Raw genomic sequence first — 20,976 nt, forward strand, 5'->3', positions numbered from 1 at the left:
GCAAGTCCTCAATGCGTTGTGCAAATGCTCTAGGTGTTTCGTTAACTTTTTGAAAAGTTGAGTTCAAATCGCGAAGTAACCCTTCCGTGTCACGACAATCACCGTAATGACTAATAAGTAAATCTTTGATGTCGTTCCATTCTTGAAGTTGTCTCGATGAAATAAACTTTCTTGCTTTACCGACAAGTTTACTTTTAATAATAAAAATGATTGCATTTTGTTGATTTTCGGGAACATTCTCAATTGCAAAATTAACCGATTCGATAAAATCGAATAAGTATTCTGATCTCCGTCGTATTCGGGAATCATATCTCTTAAATCTTTTAAGTTGAATCCAGCCATTGTTTATAATTAGAAAATAAAATTTTCTTACAATGAGACAAAACGTCAAAATATGTTGCAAGATAGAAAAAATAATAAACAAGTACTACTTACAGTACAAGAGAAATCGTTTTCATCGATGCTGTTCGGGTGGTTTCTTCTTTCCAAAGCCCAGGTACTAGCTGTTCTTGATTTCTTCAAATTTTCTTTGGCGATTCTTCTCCAAGTAGTGTACAAGAGGTTTTCTCGCTTCTTCCCAGGAATTAGTTTCGCAAAGATTCGTTAATTCGCACTAAAGTATTAGAACACAAGACTAAATTTTTATTTAATCCGTGCGAATCCTACCGACTGCGCCAATTTTATGTTTCGACCGAAAACACTTTTTAAAAAATAATAACTTTATTAAACACAAGTTACAAAATTAGATACGATTACGACAGTCACAGTGTCGTGCACAAAGATCTTAAGAAAATGCCCCCGTGTGGACGTTACGTTTGTCTTATATAGGGAGTGATAAAAAAAGATTAACGACTAAGTGACATCCACACGTTTACAGAAAGTAATAAAATTGACATGTGAACCAAATCTGAGTAGACAAAGTAGTAATATGATACAAACGAAATATTGGACTTGTGAACCAAATCTGAGTAGATAAATTAGTAATGTGATACAAACGAAATATTAGAATTTTTAGATAACTGGTGAGAAAACTAAAGATAAAGAAAATAAATGGGCTTTACAGTAAAAAGTTACATCTGCGTTAAAAGCAAAGAAATAAATCAGCTTAAATTATTAGGGTCAGGGTCAGTTATCACTCGTCCGGGAGATGCACTGTGGGAAACTAGCTTATCACTGCACTGGGATATAACACATATATCGCTAATTATAATAATTTTACTAAAAAACAATATCAATCCCTTAACGCAATAGAGTGTACAATATTTTTTATTCCATCCTAAACGATAAAATGGTATTTTATCTACTGTTTTCTTCATGGTAAAATGAAGTTTTATCGTCTAGAAAAATAAAATAATTACATTTTCACAAGTTTCTTTATTCTTTTTTAATCAAAATTACAAACGTCTGAATTGAAATAACCGGAAATAACATTGTTAATAAAAATTAAATGTGCACTTTTTAAACACTTTTCCACCACATTTGACAGTATTCTCGTTAGCGACATCTTTGCTTTTGATGAAGTTAACGACATCCTCACTTTTGATGAGGTTAGCGCCACTGCAACCAGGTAATTCGTTTGAAAATCCTTGACAATTCTTTGTGCTGCTTGTTCCCATCAAAATTCTGTTACAAATTTCCTTCTTATTTTCAACTGATTCATCAATGTAGCCTTCTACAACCGAATTCGATTTCCAGCCACCATGTCTCTTCATCATAAGCGTGTTAGCTCCAGTGTTCGCCAACAGAGTAGCACTTGATCTCCTAAAGCAATGACCAGTGTAAGATTCAGGTAATGGCAGCTTTAAAAATTCCGCTATCATTCGGGGCATCTTGTAAAATGTGTTAATTCCCACCACTTGCTTTGTACATTTTTCATTGCGATAACCCAAAAAGAAACTCTTGGTTGGTGTATTTGCAGGTCTTAAATCACTATATTTTTTGTATAAAGCCAACTTGCTAACTCCTATTTTCGTATTATCCACAATAGTAAACATACGCTTCTTATTCGTTTTTGTTTCGGGAACTTGTATTATCAGAATATTATCTCGATCTTCGATATCGTCAATTTTCATTTTGTGTAATTCATCCATTCTGCATCCTCCGCCGATTCCCATGACCAAGGCAACCTTTAGATAATTTACTTAATATTGAGTGAAACTACCATAATAAAAACACTTACCTTTATCAACAAGTAAATCTTATCAGGTGCATCCTCCAAAAATTTGTTAAAATGTTCCCTCTCTAACACATTTGATTTAATCGGTGTGTAGGTTGAGTATTCTCGCTTAAGGAAAGTCTTCAGACTCAAAAATCTAAAAAAATAAACGTTTTAATTATAATATTCAAAATAATCATTCTTCTTACTTTGATATGTCTACTTGTTCCTTGATCAGTAAGGTACTCTTCAACTTTGAATAACAACTCCACAATGTTGAAGCCTTATACTTTTTTACCTTTTCTGCGAAGTACGATAGCAGGACTTCTTCTGATACACCTTTTATGTTTCTGCTTTTCCTCCAGGCACAGAAAATATTGTATTCTTTTTCATACAACGATACAGATTTTCGCGGCAATAAATTTTCAATAACAGATCTGGCTTCTTTAATAATATCTTCAGGAACATACAATTCATCTTCATTAAGGAAAGATTGGGCCATTATTTCCTCAAAAATGAAACACTTTCACGACGCTTTCACGAAACTGCTTTTAACTTTGTTGATAAACAAATTATCTCGGTAACCGACTCCCATGCCAACAGCCCCCGCTTTGAGTTTCTAATGTTTAACATCCATTGTTGTTTTTCTGTTTTTGACGTTTTTTTGATTGTTGAATTTTTTTGACGTTTATAATTGTCATAATCAAAATAATTCAGTAATTCAATCGAAGTAATGGAGGATGGAATAAAATTTTGTATTGTACACGACGATAAAATTCACCATTATCTTCTCGAGCGTAAACCGCTCTCGAAGATAAAATAAAATTTTATCGTCTTGTATAATAAATAACTATTGTTATCCCAGCTAACACAAACAAACCGGATGGTTTGCCCACTCGAGAGCATGCCACGTATAATTGTCCGTGTGAAAAACATGGTGTGCTCAAATCTAAGCCACAAACAGACATCGTTTGGCCTTGAGACTTATTGATAGTCATCGCAAATGCCAATCTTATTGGAAATTGAAGACGTTTAAATTGAATTGGCACATCTGTGGGTATAATAGGGATCCGGGGTAGTAATATATTTTCACCTCGAAATTTGCCATTTAAAATGGTGGTTTCGACAACGTTTTTCATTAATTTTTTAATAACTAATCGCGTGCCGTTGCACAGCCGTGGTGGGTTCACCACCTTTCCTGACGCGCAACACATCCCGGTGGTCTCATTTTTAAATTTAAGAGCATTACAATGCGGGCATTCCTTATCCATAGCACCAATTACCACTTTTGAATGAGCATAATATTGAATATTGGGCTCATACTCGAATGCTAGACGCAGGAATGAATCAGATGTAAATGATCGATGTACTTGTTGGCGTTGTTGATCATTTGCTCTGCGTCTATTAACTATAAAACGGCGTGCTTGTCTTTGTTCTAATCTTCTTTGTCCATTTCGTTCAGCTCATGCATCTCCTGATTCTGCTTGATGTACGTAATAGCGCCATGCTCTCACGCGCATTAGTATTATCTTGCTGTTGTTCTTCTTCTGTTCTTTGGGCTCTTCTATTTCGCATGCTTGCAGCTGTACGTGTTTGACGGTCCAAAGAAGCCCCTTTGCGTCTTTTTGGCATTGTTCACTGTTCAGAACACATATTTTTTTTTATTATTTTACGTACCTTTCACAATATTTCTCTTTTGAAATGATTTCACAAAATTTTACACACACTGAGAATCAGAATAATTGATGCGTGTAACACAATAAATAGCTATTTGTGTATTAAGAGCGCAAAGTGATACATTGTGGATTGAAATCGGCAATGTACATTTGCGCTCGCAACACACACAAGATTTTTTCTACAATCGCAACTATGACTACTACATATTATTTTATTTGGACCAAATCAATGTATAAACCATTCACGATTATTTCAAATTCGGACTATCTATGAAAATCTGACATTTTAGTTGGCAGTATTGTGATTTGTCTTAATAAATCTATTTTAGGTTATAATTCAACCGAACACTGCTCCCAAGTTGTTAAATTTTTTAAATAATTGAACGCATTAGGAACAATAATCGTAAAATTGTAATTGAAATGAAACATACATATTTGTAGGGCAGTTCTGGGTAAATTCTTATTAACTAAATTAATGACGGAATTGACAACAATGCGAATATTTAAAAACGAAACGTCATATGACAGGACCTGACGCCAATCTAACAAAAAAATATCGCGGCCTCCTGCGTGTTTAAAATAATCGTGAACGGCATATACTTAATACTTTCTTAAAATCAGAAACTAATTATTCACAATATTGACATTAAAAGTACAATAATTACGGTTTTTGAAAAGTAATCCATGCTCTGAAAGTGTGCATTCTGGTTCTTTTGCTGCACTTACAATTTTGGGAGGTGTACACGAAAACGCTTCCTCAACAGTTTCCCTTCCTTCTACAGGCTTTTGAGTAATGTTTTCTGTAAAAAGACAAAGAACACCGACACAAACTGACACAACAATTCTTTCTGTTTGTTCGTTGTCACTAGTTACAATAATCACTGGACATCTGATTTTAACAAAAAATTCGAAGAGCGAGCGTTTCATACATTTTTCCGCGCGTGAGCGACAAAGTGACAGTCCTCGGAAAACGTCAACTTTGCGTTGTCAAATGCAAGCGCAAAGACCTACTTTCGACATCGGTTGTAGAAAAAATCATTGGTGTGAGCCACAGCCATCTCTCCTTACAAGCCGTGAAGTTAAAATTGGCAACACCGCTTAGTCGCCTTCAAGTGGGTCTACGCGCCAGTCCGCTCAAAGCGCCTTATCTAGTTAATTCGTTTTTTGGTAGGTAACTTTTTTAAATTTCATATAGTAATGTAATGAATAAAGGATGGATAAAAGGGACACGTATAAAAATAGTAGTTTATTTAACGAGTTTGCGTGTAAATTGGACCTTTTTTGGCATGAGTGGGCCAGTTTAAAACGCGAGTGAAGCGCGTTTTAAAAGGCCACGAGTGCAAAAAAGGCCAAATTTACACATGAACGAGTTGAATACAACGTTTTTTTGCCTCTTAAAGGCTCAAAATTCGCTTAAAATCTTTAAAATTAGCTTGACGTTTCGTTTTGACAAGTTGTGACATTTATCAAAATCCGTTCACACAAGAGAAAATTCTCAAATTCTGACAGTGTGGAACAAAAAACATTATTAAGATTTCAACGATTTTAATACTTAGTACTATGGCGGCCAAAAAAAGGATGCAAATATTATTTAATATTTTTCGAAGGGAATCAGTGGGAATAAGGAAATACATAAATTAAATAATTTTTATATACAAGTGCGTCTTAAAAAACGCCGTAAGCCATATCTCCGTTATTTATGGCTCAATTTAAATAAAACAAAAATTGGAATAAATCACTTTAAAAACTCTATAAGATAACATAGAATTTTTTTTTCAAAAAGTCATTCAAGGTCAGATGATAGTCAATATTATTTTTTCAAATAGCTTGGTATATTTTTTTATTACTATTTTGAAAGAGATTATTTTTCTGAATCCACTGATATGCCACATGTTAGAATGCGCTTAATAGTAACCGAGGAAATAAATAAATAAAATCGCAAAAAACAGCGGTCTTCCCACTGCGCAGTCACCTGCGAGTTGGTCAGTTGATTCGAGATCTGCGACCATTTGAACCCGCGAGTGAAACTACTGATTCTTATAGCTCTATACTGTGCTGTTAGTATCTCGTTAAATTCTTTCAGTGTCGGAATGTTTGTTGTTTTGCAAGATGTTTCCCATTCTCTGCGGGATTGATAATCTAATTTTGACAACATTAACTGAATAAGAATTATATCCCAACTTTGTACTGGAATATCTAAATTTTTCAATATACTTAAATTGGTCGAAAGCCCATCTAACAGTTGTCTTAGCGACGCTGGCGATCCCTTTGTTATCTGCGGTAGATGTATTATTGTATTGACGTGCTGTTGTACGATAATCCGTTTGTTCTCAAACCGTGATTTTAATAGTATTTTACAGTAGAAGTCCGTTAGGATAGCCTTTACTGCCGAGCCAGAGATTTTGTGAGACGAGCTCGCAGAGCGAGTCGAATAATACTTGCAACGCTGTAAAGGCCCTAATGGACGTGTATTGTACAATAGTTTTTGTAATATCTCTATGATTCGTTCACAATTATCTTTTTGAAATACATTTTTTTCAACGCCATCGAAAAAACCGAATGATTAATAAGTGTGCGGAGGACGTCGTCATGTCAACCGTTGTTTGTGAAAAAAAAATTGTTTCAATGTTGTTTGTCAGATTTGTTCAACGCTTAACTTTCCGTTGAAAATAAATGAATGAAATCAATAAAAAATCGCAATCCAGATATGCCCGATGTCCGGAAGTGAGGTATCGTTATTGCCTGCAAAATCGCGCTTGTGTTAGTCTTAAAATTGTGAAGCATCATCTTCGATCTTGTCTACATTTGCTGCTGTTTGTCAGATTTGTTCAACACTTAACTTTCCGTTGAAAATGAACGACTGAAATCAATAAAAAATCGCGATCAAGATATTCCCGATGTCCGGAGAGCAAGTGAGGTCATCGTTATTCCCTGCAAAATCGCGCTTGTGTTATGGTGTTAAAAATCTGAAGCATCATCTTCGATCTCGTCTACATCTGCTAGTGGCATGCGGATTTCGATTAATTCAAGGTGTGTCCCATAACATTAAACATTAATTGTACCAATTGTAAAAAAATTGAAAAATAAAGGAAAGCTACCTTTAAGGATGAACTGGAGTAACATTGAAAAATGGCGAAAATTGCTTAAAATTGGTACAATAGTCCTTTCATCCATTCTGAAGTACTGTGTCAAATTTAAAAAAATTTGATCGAGGAATTTTAAAGTTATTACCTTTTAACGTTTCGGGATATTTTACACGTGTTCTTATGAGAAATCGAGCAATGGTCGCATACAAATTGATAAAAAACATATTTCAAAAAGGCCAATTTTTCTTAAATTTTTCACACAAAGTATCGATATCATAGAATTTTCTAATGAATTTACAAAAAAAGTTGGTCGAGGATTTTCCTTGTAATCGGTAATTATATGTGGAAAAACACGGTTTTTGAGGTTATGTGTCTGTTTTAATTTCAATAAAAGTGAACAAAATGCATATAATTGACGTCGGTATGCAACATTACACTCATATCGCACGTTTTACTACAATTACGTTAAGAACTATAACAGAAATCAATGAAAATTGAAATTCAGTGTGTTTCTGTTGATTTTCACGTACAGTCTTAGTCAAAAGATTGTAAAATCACATGTAAGTAATTATCTAAATATCAAGAAAATAAACACAAAATTTACTTGCAGCTCATTAGCATTACAATTCGTTTCCAAAAATTAAAAACTATTTTTTCAAATATTGATTTCTCGTAATAAACGTTTCATAGCATTATAAGAATTCTGCAACTTTTTGCTGAGATTGTTACTCCAGTTGATCCTTAACAACTAGATGTTACAAAAAATAGTTTTATGTAGCTAATGAACATAATAAATTTTAAACTAACCCTAATGAATCGTCCATATCCAAATAATGACAAAATGTCTCCTGAAATTAGTGTATTAATCCGCAAAAATTCTCATGAAGTAATTAGACGTAGAGTAATCACTAACCATTACAAAGTGACCGCTGTTATTGTCAATACAATAATGAAGGCGCCGACGATGATTCTTCCACTCTTTCCAACATTCCTCTGTTATTACGAATTGTTGTGGCAGCATTTTCCACCCGTTTTCTTAAAACTTCAATTGGGGTCGAATATACCAAGTCCTTCATGTACCCCCAGAAGAGGTAGCACGGAAATTCTCTAGACTCGAGGAGCACTCCCGACGCTTCACCATACACCAACACAATGTCTATGTATTTACTACTCGAAAATAAACTCGCCATTTTCACAAAATTTTAGCTTAAATCATAGAATCACGTAAACACGTGCCTTGTGGAGTCTGTATTCTAAAAACACAATGTTTTGCGTTGATTTTACAAAAAGTATTTTTTCACGGTCACTGTCATTGGGTCAAACAACTAGAAAATGCGACAAAATAGACAGTTAGTTAATTTATGCGGGGCGTCGTTTCCAGGATTTTGTCAGCCACCACCGCCACCTGGTCGAGATCGAGCCTGTTACCGCTGCTCGTCATCTGTTGCAGGAACAACTCCCGTAGAACCGACTCGTTGACGTACCAGGCTCTTCATATGCCTGAGGAGTTGCGAGGGTTTCTGGGTGCCTAAGGCGGCCTCTAGACGGTCAATAATATTGCACAATACTTTTATTGTACAATATTATTGTATGACCTCTCGAACCCAAACGATCAATATTTATTGCACAATAATATTGACAGCACACAAGCGTCAATACTTTGTGTTTTTTGAGCTCCTTTTTTTCACAACATCTTTGGTTGCGTCGGGATACATTTCCTTATATTTCACTAATAATGTTTCATATGCACTGTTCTTTTTATTCCGGTCATGATATTGTTTGCTTTTAACGTTCCATAGAGCTGGCAAATCTCTATACAGGGTGATTCATCTTTTACCGCCGGTGGCAAAATGACCCTTAAGAATTAAGAAAAAATTATGACATTTACAGTTTTGATTTGTCGAAAAATTTACTTTCAGCCGGTATAATTGATTTCAAAAAAATTTTTTTCTATGAGCAGATATTTATAAAAAACTTAAAAAAAAAAAATCATGTTTAAATTTTTGCATCAGAATGTGGCTAATGACGTATAAAATCAATATGTGCAACCCGTTTTGAAAAATCTTTGATAGTTTTTGAATTATATTGATTTTAATGGGAACATTGCTTTTATTGGTAGTTGTTGGCTTTTAGGGTTGTAAATTTTCCTTAACAATGACTACCCTGTAAAACTGACCTGCTTAGGTGAATTTACGATAGGATTTGTAAAGGGCCCACTGCTGTGGCAATAAAGACAATTGGGACATTATGTAGTAAATCATGAAGCAAATACAAATTTGAATATCAAAATGTGTTTATTTCAATAATACCATAAGCTAAAATTGATTTAACATGGTAAAATTGTGTGAAAATACCTGAGTGTGCATATGCCACAAGATTGAATAAATTAAACAACTAATAATTGAGAAAATGCCAAAATTTGACCTAATTAACTTATAAATTCCATTTTTTGATATTATGTGCCTTATGGATAATAAATTAGGTCTGCAAAATATGAAAGTGAAATAATAATTTTTAAGGTCAATTTTGCCACCGGCGGTAAAAGATGAATCAGCCTGTATAGGTGGATACATTCCATAATAAAATCTTTCTTTACTAATTTTCTGCTTCCCCGCCATGTTGAACGCGAACGTCTTTCTTCTTCGAATGCTAAACATAGACTAAACAATATTGCGCAATATTAACCCTATACGGTTCAATGAAAACCTATGGTGCAATAAAATTTAAACTCGTTCAATCTTTTCCTCAATCATTGTACAAACCTCAATACTTGGCCTAGACGGTCAATAATATTGCACAATTCGTAATATTGTGCAAAATTATTGACCGTCTAGGGGCCGTCTAACTCCTGGCCTGATAAGAGCTGTTTCAATTTCTGTGTCTCCGTCAGCGTCGTCCTACTGAGGATTTCGGTTTTTAGCTTGGTGTACGGAGCGTCGGCGTCAGGCTTGAGGATGAGATCCGCTACCTCTCCGGCGAGGTCGGGCCCAAGCGCGGCGACCACATGGCTGAACTTCATTTCTTCCCTGGTGATTTTGGGAGTAGCCAGGTTGAACCTAGCGTCTAGCATGGCGAACCACAGCTCCGGCTTATGTGACCAACAGGGCGGTAGCGTGAGCTGCGAGGCTGCGATTTGAGGCTCGTTAGGGTCGGTTCTGGCGGGCATTTTGGCGGTGCAAGAGTTCTTTTAATTGTGCGCTAGTTTCACGGTCACTGTCGCTCAAATCACGTCGGGGTCACCAGTTATCGCTTATTCTCGGTAGGGGTACGCAAGAAGGCGATTCAAACTTAACACACTATATTTGGATAACAAAAACAATATATGCAAATTAGACCGAACCACTTGTCGCGACGGTTGGGGAGTGAGAGAGAGATCCGTGCTCTTTTTCCGTTCACCCCTAACCGTCGTTGTGCGTGGGAGTAAGGGTAGCGGCAGATTTGAAATTGCGTAACTGTTTTACTAAGATTTGGCGCTACAGACCTTTAGCGGCTTGATAGGGTCGAATCCGCCACATTCAAACGTTGGGCGGTGTAAGTTGCAGTAAACCCTTCTTCTTGCAGCGCCACTACACTAGCACATTCTTCGTGTGTAAGATTTCTTGAAACCCGTCCTAGGGGATTTATTTTTGTTTACCTGGTTAAAATTTCCCAACTAAACCTTACCTAGCTTTTTTTACAACCAACAAAGACTAGTTTGACAGATAAAAAGGCACGTTTTTTTAGCCCACTTATGCATATTCCCAGTTTTTATGATAAACAGTTTTGTTAATCGCTTTAAAAATGTTTATGTTCGACTGTGACCAATATAGATGGTTTATGACGTTATTTTGAGGCCATAAACTACCACTTTATCGGACTAGTCCGATATTTATTATTCCAAATAATAAATAGTATTATAATAAATAAAGTCGCAAACCTGCTGTCATTCTACATTTACCTCATAGATGTCACTGTTATTTTTTTGTAATTTGAACAAATAATGCAGTCGAACATAAAATATTGTATGCAACTCGTCCATAATTGGACTCTTCTATTTATGGCCTCGCTCGCCCGTCCATAAACTCGACTCGTCCAATAAAGCATTACAGTACAAAAATAATAGAAATTATTGATTTCTACACGCTGTAACTACGAAACTATTGATCTGACAAAAAAACATAAACAACAAAAAATATAGAGAATTGTACGTTCTACATGTTTTATAATAACTTAGGTAGACGTATCTCGCACGGATAATAAAATAATCGCAGAAATGTGATTTTCCACCCCTATTCTCCAGTATGGCGGGGCGAGCGACAACCTCCCAAGGTCGCAAACTCGGCAATATTAATAATATTCCTAATAGAAGATACCTGCCAAGTATAAACTTTTCTGTACCTTTTGCAAGGTGGAGCCATTTTATGTCTCTATTGACTGGACTACTATGTTTAAATGAAGAAACATTCAGGTTGGAAGCATCAGTTTTACCGAAAATTCTATTTTCGCCGGACGTTCCAGTTTCACGGGAGGTTCCAGGGGGGCTTTATTTGAAGTCATTCGCAAAGTTGCGTGTGCGCAAATCAGCAACATGCGAATGGTACTGTGAACGGTCGCTTAGCGATATGCGCAATACCATTCGCATGTTGCTGATTTGCGCACACGCAACTTTGCGAATGACTTCAAATAAAGCCCCCCTGCTTCACCGTTGCCAGTACCAATTAAACGGCTTATTTTATTCTTCGAAGCCATACTTTCTTCAATGTAGCCTGATGCCACCGTATCGCTTTTCCAGTATCTATGCCTCTTTAAGGTCAACACATCCCCACCTGCATTTACAAGAAGAGTTGCCGATGTTCTACGCAGACAGTGGCCTGTGAACGCTTTAGCATCGACATAACCTAGATATTTTGCAATTTTTGACGGTACACTTCCAAAACTATTTTTGCCAACCACTTGGGAAATGCATCTGCCATTACGATATCCCAAGAAATAGCGTCGTTCTTTTGTTCTCTTCGGCCGCAATGAGGTATATTTTCGCAAGAAACTTAAAGCGTTCATCTCTTCTTCTTCTATAATCGTAAAACTCTTTGGGCCCCCAGTTTTAGTATCTCGAATTTTTACCACCATAACCGCACCTCTATCATCTACGTCATCTACATTTAATTTAACGAGTTCGTCCGTTCTTAGGCCACCAAAAATACCCATCACCAGAACAACCTGTATTTATCATAAATATGTTTTAGTTAATGCCACAATCCACTACCTTAACACCTTTTCTAGAAGAAACATGTCGTCTGGAGCCTCTTTCATAAATTTTAGTATATCCTCTCGTGTCGAAATTGTAGATTTTTTTGGTATATACTTTTGGAATGTTGCTTCAAGAAGGTTTCTAATCTACTACAATTTTTTATATCTATTTTCTTGTAGACTAACAATGTCGATCTTAGCATTGAATATTTCGACCAGTGAATTTGGGCTGAATGACTCCGACTATAAAGGATACAGACTGTCAGAAATTATTAAAAATGTACAAAATACATACCAATTCTTGAAAATAGCCCATTAGGACTGTTTCACTTACTTTTGTAATTTGTAAGTCATTTTTTAGCATCCATTTCTCAAAGTTATGATATTCCTTATCATACTGCAGACGAGATTTTCTGGGCAACAAGTTCTCACTAGCTTTATCGGCTCGTTCTAGTATATTTTTTGGAATTTTTTCGTCCATTCTCAATACAACTGTCACTGTTTTATTTCACAAACAATAAAACAAACAAATTGTCATAGATACAAGGCACCGCAAACTACGAAATTTAGCAAAATCAAATTCAAAATTTATAAATTTTTTAAACGTTCACAAATTCAAATGCAGTGAAATATAAAAAGTTTTATGCACCACGGGCATTACTTGATGTTTATGCTCTCGGGCAACTTAATAACTCTCGGGCCTGGCGGCCCTCGACCTTTTAAACTGGTTGCCCTCGAACATAAACATCTTCATAATGCCCTTGATACATGAATAACTATTAAACTCCTTGTGAGAAATGAAATATTTGATTTTGCGTTAATTTTGCGGCGCAGTGTATATAGATGTTTGAAATATCTTATTAAAAATCCGAAACCATACCCCAAATTATCATCTTATCATCAATACAGTACTAGGTATCAAGACATTGATCACATATTTTTACGTCTAGCCAAATCACAAGATGGAATCCACTATTATTCTATTAAATTTTTCAACGCACTTCTTGATTCTCATAAAAATGTACCCTCAAACCAATTTTTAAAACAAATAAAAACTTATTTAGTAAATAAAATAATTTACACTTTTGATGAATTTTTAAACGATTCTTCTAATGGTTTGAAGTGATTTGTTTTCTTTTTTTTTTTGTGTTCTTCTGTCGTTACTAGGTACTATCTATGTAATTGATTTTTCTTTTGTTTGGGACATGCATAAATACATTTATTTGTATATTAACAGGAATAAACAAATTATAATTAATACATTTCAGATTTGTTTCACAGTCTAGGACTGGTTATGAGGGGCATGATGACCAACTCGATAGATCGGGATCAATGGCTTAACGTGACTTCCGAATCACGAGATAGAATATAGCCTTTTTTTTAAATTTCGCCCTGGGTCGGAATCGAACCCGCGACCCTCGCCGAAACGGACTCCCTTATAAAAAATATTTTTTTAATTATTATTATTAATTTATTATTTTAATCATTATCCATAAACAAATGATGCCCTTTGTTTAGATACTGTTGCATTAGTCTTAGAACAAGAGCGTCAATTTTAGAAAGGTCTTCCTCTATCGGTTGCTCGCCTTGTCCTCTATAGAGTTCGACATTGAGGACATAACCCTCAGGTGAACAAAACTCGTAAAATTGTATTCCATATTTCGTTTTTTATTTTTCATGTATGTCCGGAATGACAGGCGACCATGAAATAATAATTACTGCTTTCCTTTCAAAGGCTTAAAGCTTTTAGAGCTTGAAACCCTGAGCTGTTCGGGACTGCTCGCGAATGGAACGCAGAATAAGAACGCACGAGCTTCTTCTGAAACTTGATCATAGTCGACTACTTTCAATCGGCTACGCAATTGAAAATATCTGTTCTTTCCAAAATTGTTGGCCACCATTTGTACTCTAGTATCTGTATTCCAGTACATTCGAATTCTTAGTAAACCAAATATCGCTATCAACATAGAGCATCCAAAGAATTTTGCAATTTCTCTGGGAGTAGTACCAAGCGATTTTCCAGTGAGTTTTACATGTTTCATGTTAGTAAATAAGGCAATGTTTTCTAAAAAGCTTAGAGGAATATATTTTGTAAAATACTGGAATGGGTCAAGCAAATCCTTTTTTTTTTTGCTGAATATTATCATTAAATACTTTTTTCACTTTTGTTGTGAAGTCCTGCTTCAATTCATATTTTAAGTTCTTTTTAGCAATTATATTTACCAGGGGTAAATTATCTTCATCACTAGTGGAAGAGCGTTGTTCTCCATCTGATTCAACATCATTTTCTGGAGACCCTGGTTCCTCCACATCAGAAATATCTTCTGCTACAGCCTCATTTTCCTCATTGTCGCTGAGATCTAAATGTCCTTCAGTGTCAGAGTCATCCAAATTCAAGCGATCTGCAAGTTCTTGCAGTTCATTTTGTGTCAAAGGACCTACACACAAAAATCAACATTAGTCTACTTTTCATTTGAAAATTGGAGTGTTATCGAAGTATTACCAATGATACACAAAATTGAAATGTAAATATCACTCAAAATAATGATTGGATTCTACTTGCAATACATCATATCCATCAAAAATACTTCCTTTATTCAGTTTTCATAATTAAAAATGTCATACTTACGTTTTTTATTAAATTCTGCCATCCTAAAGCAATACACGTTTTGCACGCCTTCTTTCAATACAATCTAGCAAGATTTTTCCTGTTTCAGACCGGCGCACAAATATGCTATTCATGCAGTTTAAGGTGTAAAGAATTTGATACGCTCAGTTGTAATACTAAAATGTTTTTCTAGAGCGTAAAATAAAATTGTTTCCCTCATGTAGCATATTTGATACTCGGGTTCCGAAGAGGCTAAATGATTGTAGTCGAAGTAGGCGTGAAAACTGAATGTAAAATTTATGGTTGCCGCTCCACATAAAAAAACATCAAAATGATGTGAATAAGTGAGTACACACCGTTCACACACGGAAAATAAATAAAAATCTCATCACCGCACTTTTCACCTAAAAAATGACAGTGACAGCGACAAAACTGACAGTTCACATGAAAGCGGCAAAAATGTAATCACATGGGCATGGCTTTCTTCAACTACAATCATTAACAATAACCCTGTATATTTAAAAGGCAAATATTTCAAGGATTCTGCCCTTTTTTAAAGGTAGAAGGCATACAATCTCATGTATATACCCTAATTAACCAACCTTACGGTATATAAATCCGCAAAATACTTTTATATTTTATTTAAAAAAATTGCATGCTTACTTAATGTGTAAATAACGTGTAATTAAATATTCAATTCAGTTTTACTGGTGCCGGAATTGCCGCTACTGCAAACAAATTGGGATGGAGCCGAGACGAAGACCCGGCCTAGTAACTTACCCGACATCAATTTAAACCAATCTGAATTGACCCGAGATACCTACCTTGTCCTTGTTAACCCACATAAGTCGTCTTCTAATTCTCGCAAATAGTAAATATAATTTCCAACATAAAAACACATGCCCTTTCAACTGGTAATGTCAAATTTCCATGTCACCTCATTATTTTTTCCGGCAACCCCCACCCTCTTCCACCCCTCGTAGTCGGATTGACTCCATTCGGTAGTTACTATTACAGAGTTATTTCCAATGGTAAGATCCGAGATTATTTTGTTAAAAGTTTCAGCAGTTATCGCCGTCGATCTATGAAGACGTAAATAACTTTATAAGTCCGCCATATTGGAAAAATCCGCAAATGGTAAACATCGTTTCCGACATAAAAACGCATGCCCTTTCAAACGGTAAAGTCAAATTTCCATGTTCCCTTATTATTTTTTCGACCAACCCCCACCCTCTTCCACCCCCCGTGGTCCGATTGGCGCCAAAAGCTTTTCAACTCGAGAGACCACGGGTAAGTTTGTGTTGGTCAAATTTGAAGGCAATCGGTCAAAGCATTTTTGAGTAATCGTGGGAGAACGAAAAGTGGGACAGACATACGCACAGACAGACATCATTCTAAAAACTTCATAAACGTGTTCAGGGGACCTCAAAACGTAAGGATCCGATGAAATTAGCAATTCGAAATTTGGGACCGATCACAACTTGCCCACCTTTGGTCGGGTAAGTTAAAAAAACTGTAATTTCATTTGTAAAAGAAAAACTATATTTACGTATAAAGAGTAATTGCCTCAACAAATGAGGACTTCCCTGCCGGACTCCCGAATTTTATTTTAACCTCTTCTTGGGTCTCCAGTTTTAACATAATAATGGGTTAACTGCACAAGGGCTGGCTGTGCTATCGATTTCGTAGGATTTTATAATTAAACGATTCAATACGCCTTGGGGGAAGTAAGTAATTCTAATTTCTCTTACGGCATTCGACACCTCGACGGTGGCTTCCCGCTCCATACCGAAGATCTCGTGTTCGTTGGCTCTTACTAACACCATGGCCGTCCACTCCATTTTATTTGATATATTACTACAAGCAAAGAATATTGTTACCGCGATGCACTGCTTTGTTTCAAGTTACTTACCGACATCTGCAATGAAACTTTCGAAATAAATTTTTCTCTGATAAAGCCATGTGTTTTTTTCGAACGATACTGAAATAATCGTTTTGAAAATGCATGAAATTCTTTTTAAGAAAAGGAAATTACTACAAAGAATTAGGGAAACGCATATACTCGTAAGACAACATATGAATTATAACATATGGTTGAATACTTAAATGAATCTAATTTTTTTTGAATTGTTTAGAATGCAGAAAGAATCATGTCATTCCGCCAGAAAAAGGTTTACTTGCCTTTCTCTGGTACATGTCCAAACAAGATACTCTGTTATCTATTGCTGATCGTTTTAATTTTGTTTCTTCAACAGTAATGCACTTAGTCAATGCCTTTCTTTACGTACTGTTACAATTAAAGGGAAAGTATAAATTTTGGCCCAAAACACAAGATGAATACCAAGTTATTTCTAATGGTTTTACCATGGTTTTACAAATTACCCCAACGTTGTAGCGGCCGTTGATGGCACACACGTCAAAATAAAAGTACCTGCTAATCAGCACGATAGTTACGTAAATAGATACCAAAGTCATTCCATCAACTGTGTGGGTATTTGTACTGCGAATAAGATTTTCACCTATGTTTTTGTTGGATACCCAGGTTCTGCGCATGACTCCAGAGTTTTTTCAAATTCATCGTTGGTGCAACATAAAACAATTTGGGAAGCACAAATATTTCCCAAGGGAAGAATACCACCAAATAGGAGACAGCGCATTTCCACTAAGATCGTGGTTAATTATTACTCCTTATTCGCGGAGAAATAACTTGACTAGAAAGGAAAAACATCATGATTTTTGTCTAAGCGGAGACAGAGTTTGTATTGAAAATACTTTTGGCATTTTGAAGGGGAGATGGGCACGACTGCAGTATATAAATACATACATATTCTGTCAATAAGGCGATTGAAATCAGTACAGTAGCATGTGTGCTTCATAATTTCTGTTATTTAAATAACGATGAGTGGCAGTATGACAAATATGAAGATATGTTGAATGAAGAAGAATATGTCAACAATAACAGAGAAGAATTTCGACTAGGAAATGAAAAAAGGAACAATATAGCAATGAATTTGGCAAACTAATCAGTACCATATTTTACTGTGACAAAAATATATTAGGGTGTCCAGAAAGTTTTGAGCGTTTTTGTGGTATTCTGTTTCACGATATAAAATAAATGTTGTGACGATCACTTGCGGTAGTGACGTCACGGGATTTGACGCCGTTCGGGTCGGTCGCCAGTCCCTTTTTGCGGCTGTGGTGGGACGCCACACGGCCGGGGTAGCTTTGCGGAGCGTACGGTGTCCGGGGGTCGGCTGTCAGGGCGCGGAAAAGGGGTAGCAAAACAAGCAGGTGTCGCAACAAGGGGGGCTTTATTTACACTATGTACAAAAAAGAAGGGGTGTTGGTACCTGGTGGCGCCGGAACCTTTCGGGGACAGTGTCCGTGACCTGGAGGAGTGTTCCGGGCGGGTGTCGGAGGAGAGCGCGGCTCGTACTTACTGTCTTTCCGGTCAGACCTGGACGCTGCTGGCTCTTCCTGTTCCGGTCGGACCTGGACGCTGCTTCCGGTTTCGGGGCGAGAGAAAGGAGGGTGCAAGGAAAGCGGGATGGCCGGGGTTCCCTCACAGCGGGAAGGAACGGGCCAGGAAGAAAGAAGAAAGCGGGAAGGCCGGGGTTCCCTTGCAATGGGAGGGAACGGGCCAGGAAGAAAGGAGAAAGCGGAGTCGGAGTCGGTTCGGGATCTAGACTAGAAGCGGAAAGAGGATCGGGATCGGAATGAGCTCTGCAGGCTCGGCGCGGTCCTTTTATTGCCACGGTGGGACTGCGCGCGGCCGGCGACTCGCGGCTGGGGCGGTGGGGGAGCTCGGCTCAGCGCGGAGTCCGGGTGCTGTCAGCCGGAAGAAACACGGGTTCCGGGGCGGATTCGGTCGACGCGGTTAAGACAGTTGGCTCCGCGCTAATTTTCTGCACCGGCTCGGAGAAAGAACGGAATTTTTCCGCCACCGGAAGCGTTTCTTAGTAACTTCGTTACAATGTAAAATCAATTGCTAATGTTTGTTAGTTATTTAAAATATGAAGTACAATTGTCCATAAACAATTTGACGTTTCTCAGTTAAATAATTTTCTATTGGTTACATTCTGGTAATTGATTGTTTGCATGGAAAAAGAACGAAATCGTAATTTAATGTTATATGAGTTTAAATGTGGATATTCAGCGGCAGCAGCCACAAGAAATATATGCAGAATTGAAGGTGCAGGGACGGTAAAAGAGTCTACTTGTCGGCGATGGTTTGCGAAATTTCTGAATGGGGAAGAAGGTCTTAAACATCAGAATCGTTCGGGACGAAAGAGTCCATCTTTTATCGTCGTGGAATTGAGCTTTTGGGACAAAGATGGTGGGAAGTTATTGACAATAACGGCGAATATTTAGTTTAATTGTTGTTTAATTTTTTAAGTAATAGATATTTATTTATCTATTTTTCTAAAAAACGCTCAGAACTTTCTGGACAGCCTAATATTTAATCAAATTATAAACTCTCAACAATAATAAATGAAAATGTTATTCTATTAAAAATCTTAAAAACACAAAACAAACAGAACTTAAGGATTTATTTTACTTTTAACTTTTCTCTGAATCTGACGAAGGGGTCCTCTTTCTTTTTTGCTTTATTAAACGTTCAAATTGGTCTAATAAACGTTCTCTTTGTTCCGTTTGCTTCAGTAGCATATTTTCAAATGATGAAAACTGTTTCTGTCTTTGTTCTTTATCTTCAGCATGTTGTTCTTTTAACAGGTTTATTAATTGGTTATTAGTACTAGCTGGTCTGTCTTGTGTGTTTTTCAGTATGAGTTAATTTCCATTTCTTATTATTTTTTGTAAAATAAAAGTCACATGTGGGAAGAAATAAAACAACCATTGTACAACACATTGTATGTGAAGTTACATTTCTTTTATTCCAAATTTAAACGTTCAGGTGGGTACATAATAAAAATAAAATTAAAATTAAAAAGTTGTATTTATTAAAAGTACATATTAAAAAATTAGGTAGCTAACTCTTCATTTCAAAAATTATTTGGTTAAAAGTTTTTTGTTTTCATAATATGTTGCAACTTTGATTTCACCACGATCGGTTCCCTCTGGATGTTATTTTTGGCACAGAATTTTTGGATCTCTATTGTTGAAGGATAAATCCCTTTCTTCAAATGAGAGTAGAACGTAGTTGTCAATAGTTTTATTTGTTTCGGTGTCCATCCTGAAATTATTAAAATTAACTTTGCATAAGAATCTTAAAAAATCATACTGGTCCGTGTTGTTTCTTTCTTGGGTTTGCCTTTCTTTCTTTTTTTTTTCCTCCTCTTCTTCCGTATCATCTTCCTCTTCATATTCCTCTTTGAAACTTCTTTTTTTCCTTTTTTCCCATCTTCTCTTGCTGCTATCTTCCTTCTGATATCTTTCTTTCTGATTCTTCATTTTCTTCTTTTTTTCTTTTCCTTATTCATTTCTTTCTCGTCTTGGTTCTTTATTATCTTTTTTTTTCTTCTCTTTCTGTTTTATATCATCTATTTGTCCCTCTGCTTCTATTTCTATGTGTGTTTCAACCTCTGCTCCCACTTCTGTTTGTATTTCCTCTTCTGCTTCCACTTCTATTTGTATTTCTTCCTCTGCTTCTTCCAGTACGTCTTGTGTTCCCTCTCAAACGATTCTCGTGGTGTAACATGATCCAATATAAATGTTATATCCTCATAATACCATAAGCTTGGAAAATAGATCTGAAATTTGTTTGTTTTTATTTTCTATATACATATATTACTTTCGGATTTCTCACTTCATCTTCCCCTTTCCCAGTGCCACAGTTTGCTTTATGTTTGCGATATTCACTTAAGAAGGTACCTCGAAGTCCATTAGATTTGGTTTTAATTTCAGGGATATCGTGTCAGATGGCCTTAACTTCAAGTTTGTGAACAGTTAGTGCAATAAGCAGACGTACCTCTGGAATAAATTTGTTCTTGAACCAACGTTTAAAAATTTCAGATGTCATCCATGCTGTTTTGGAATTGTCGCAATTTACAGGACAATTGAAGTTTTTGAAAGTTCGAGGATTTTCAGCTTTCCCTATGACCAACAACTTGACTTTATGACTTCCAGAAGCATTTGTACAAGCTAAAAATGTTACTCTTTGTTTCTCTGCCTTTCTTCCCGGAGCTGTTTTTTCTAATGACGAGACATATGTTTTATCAGGGAGGAGCTTCCAATACAAACCTGACTCGTCCGCATTGTAAATTT

At 36.2% G+C, this 20,976-nt stretch overlaps 2 long non-coding RNA genes across 4 annotated transcripts in view; both read right to left on the reverse strand.

Annotated features, from left to right (window-relative positions):
• Positions 1–20,976, reverse strand: part of LOC138132203 (uncharacterized) — a 311,521-nt gene that overhangs the window by 213,103 nt on the left and 77,442 nt on the right. The window lies entirely within an intron of this gene.
• Positions 1,723–2,947, reverse strand: LOC138133865 (uncharacterized). The gene is made up of 3 exons (XR_011160549.1): positions 2,365–2,947; positions 2,180–2,312; positions 1,723–2,126 (listed from the first exon to the last, which is right to left on the reverse strand). It is a non-coding gene; the product is annotated as an uncharacterized lncRNA (long non-coding RNA).

This window comes from Tenebrio molitor, chromosome 1, assembly GCF_963966145.1.
Source record: "Tenebrio molitor chromosome 1, icTenMoli1.1, whole genome shotgun sequence".
NCBI classification, from domain to species: domain Eukaryota; kingdom Metazoa; phylum Arthropoda; class Insecta; order Coleoptera; family Tenebrionidae; genus Tenebrio; species Tenebrio molitor.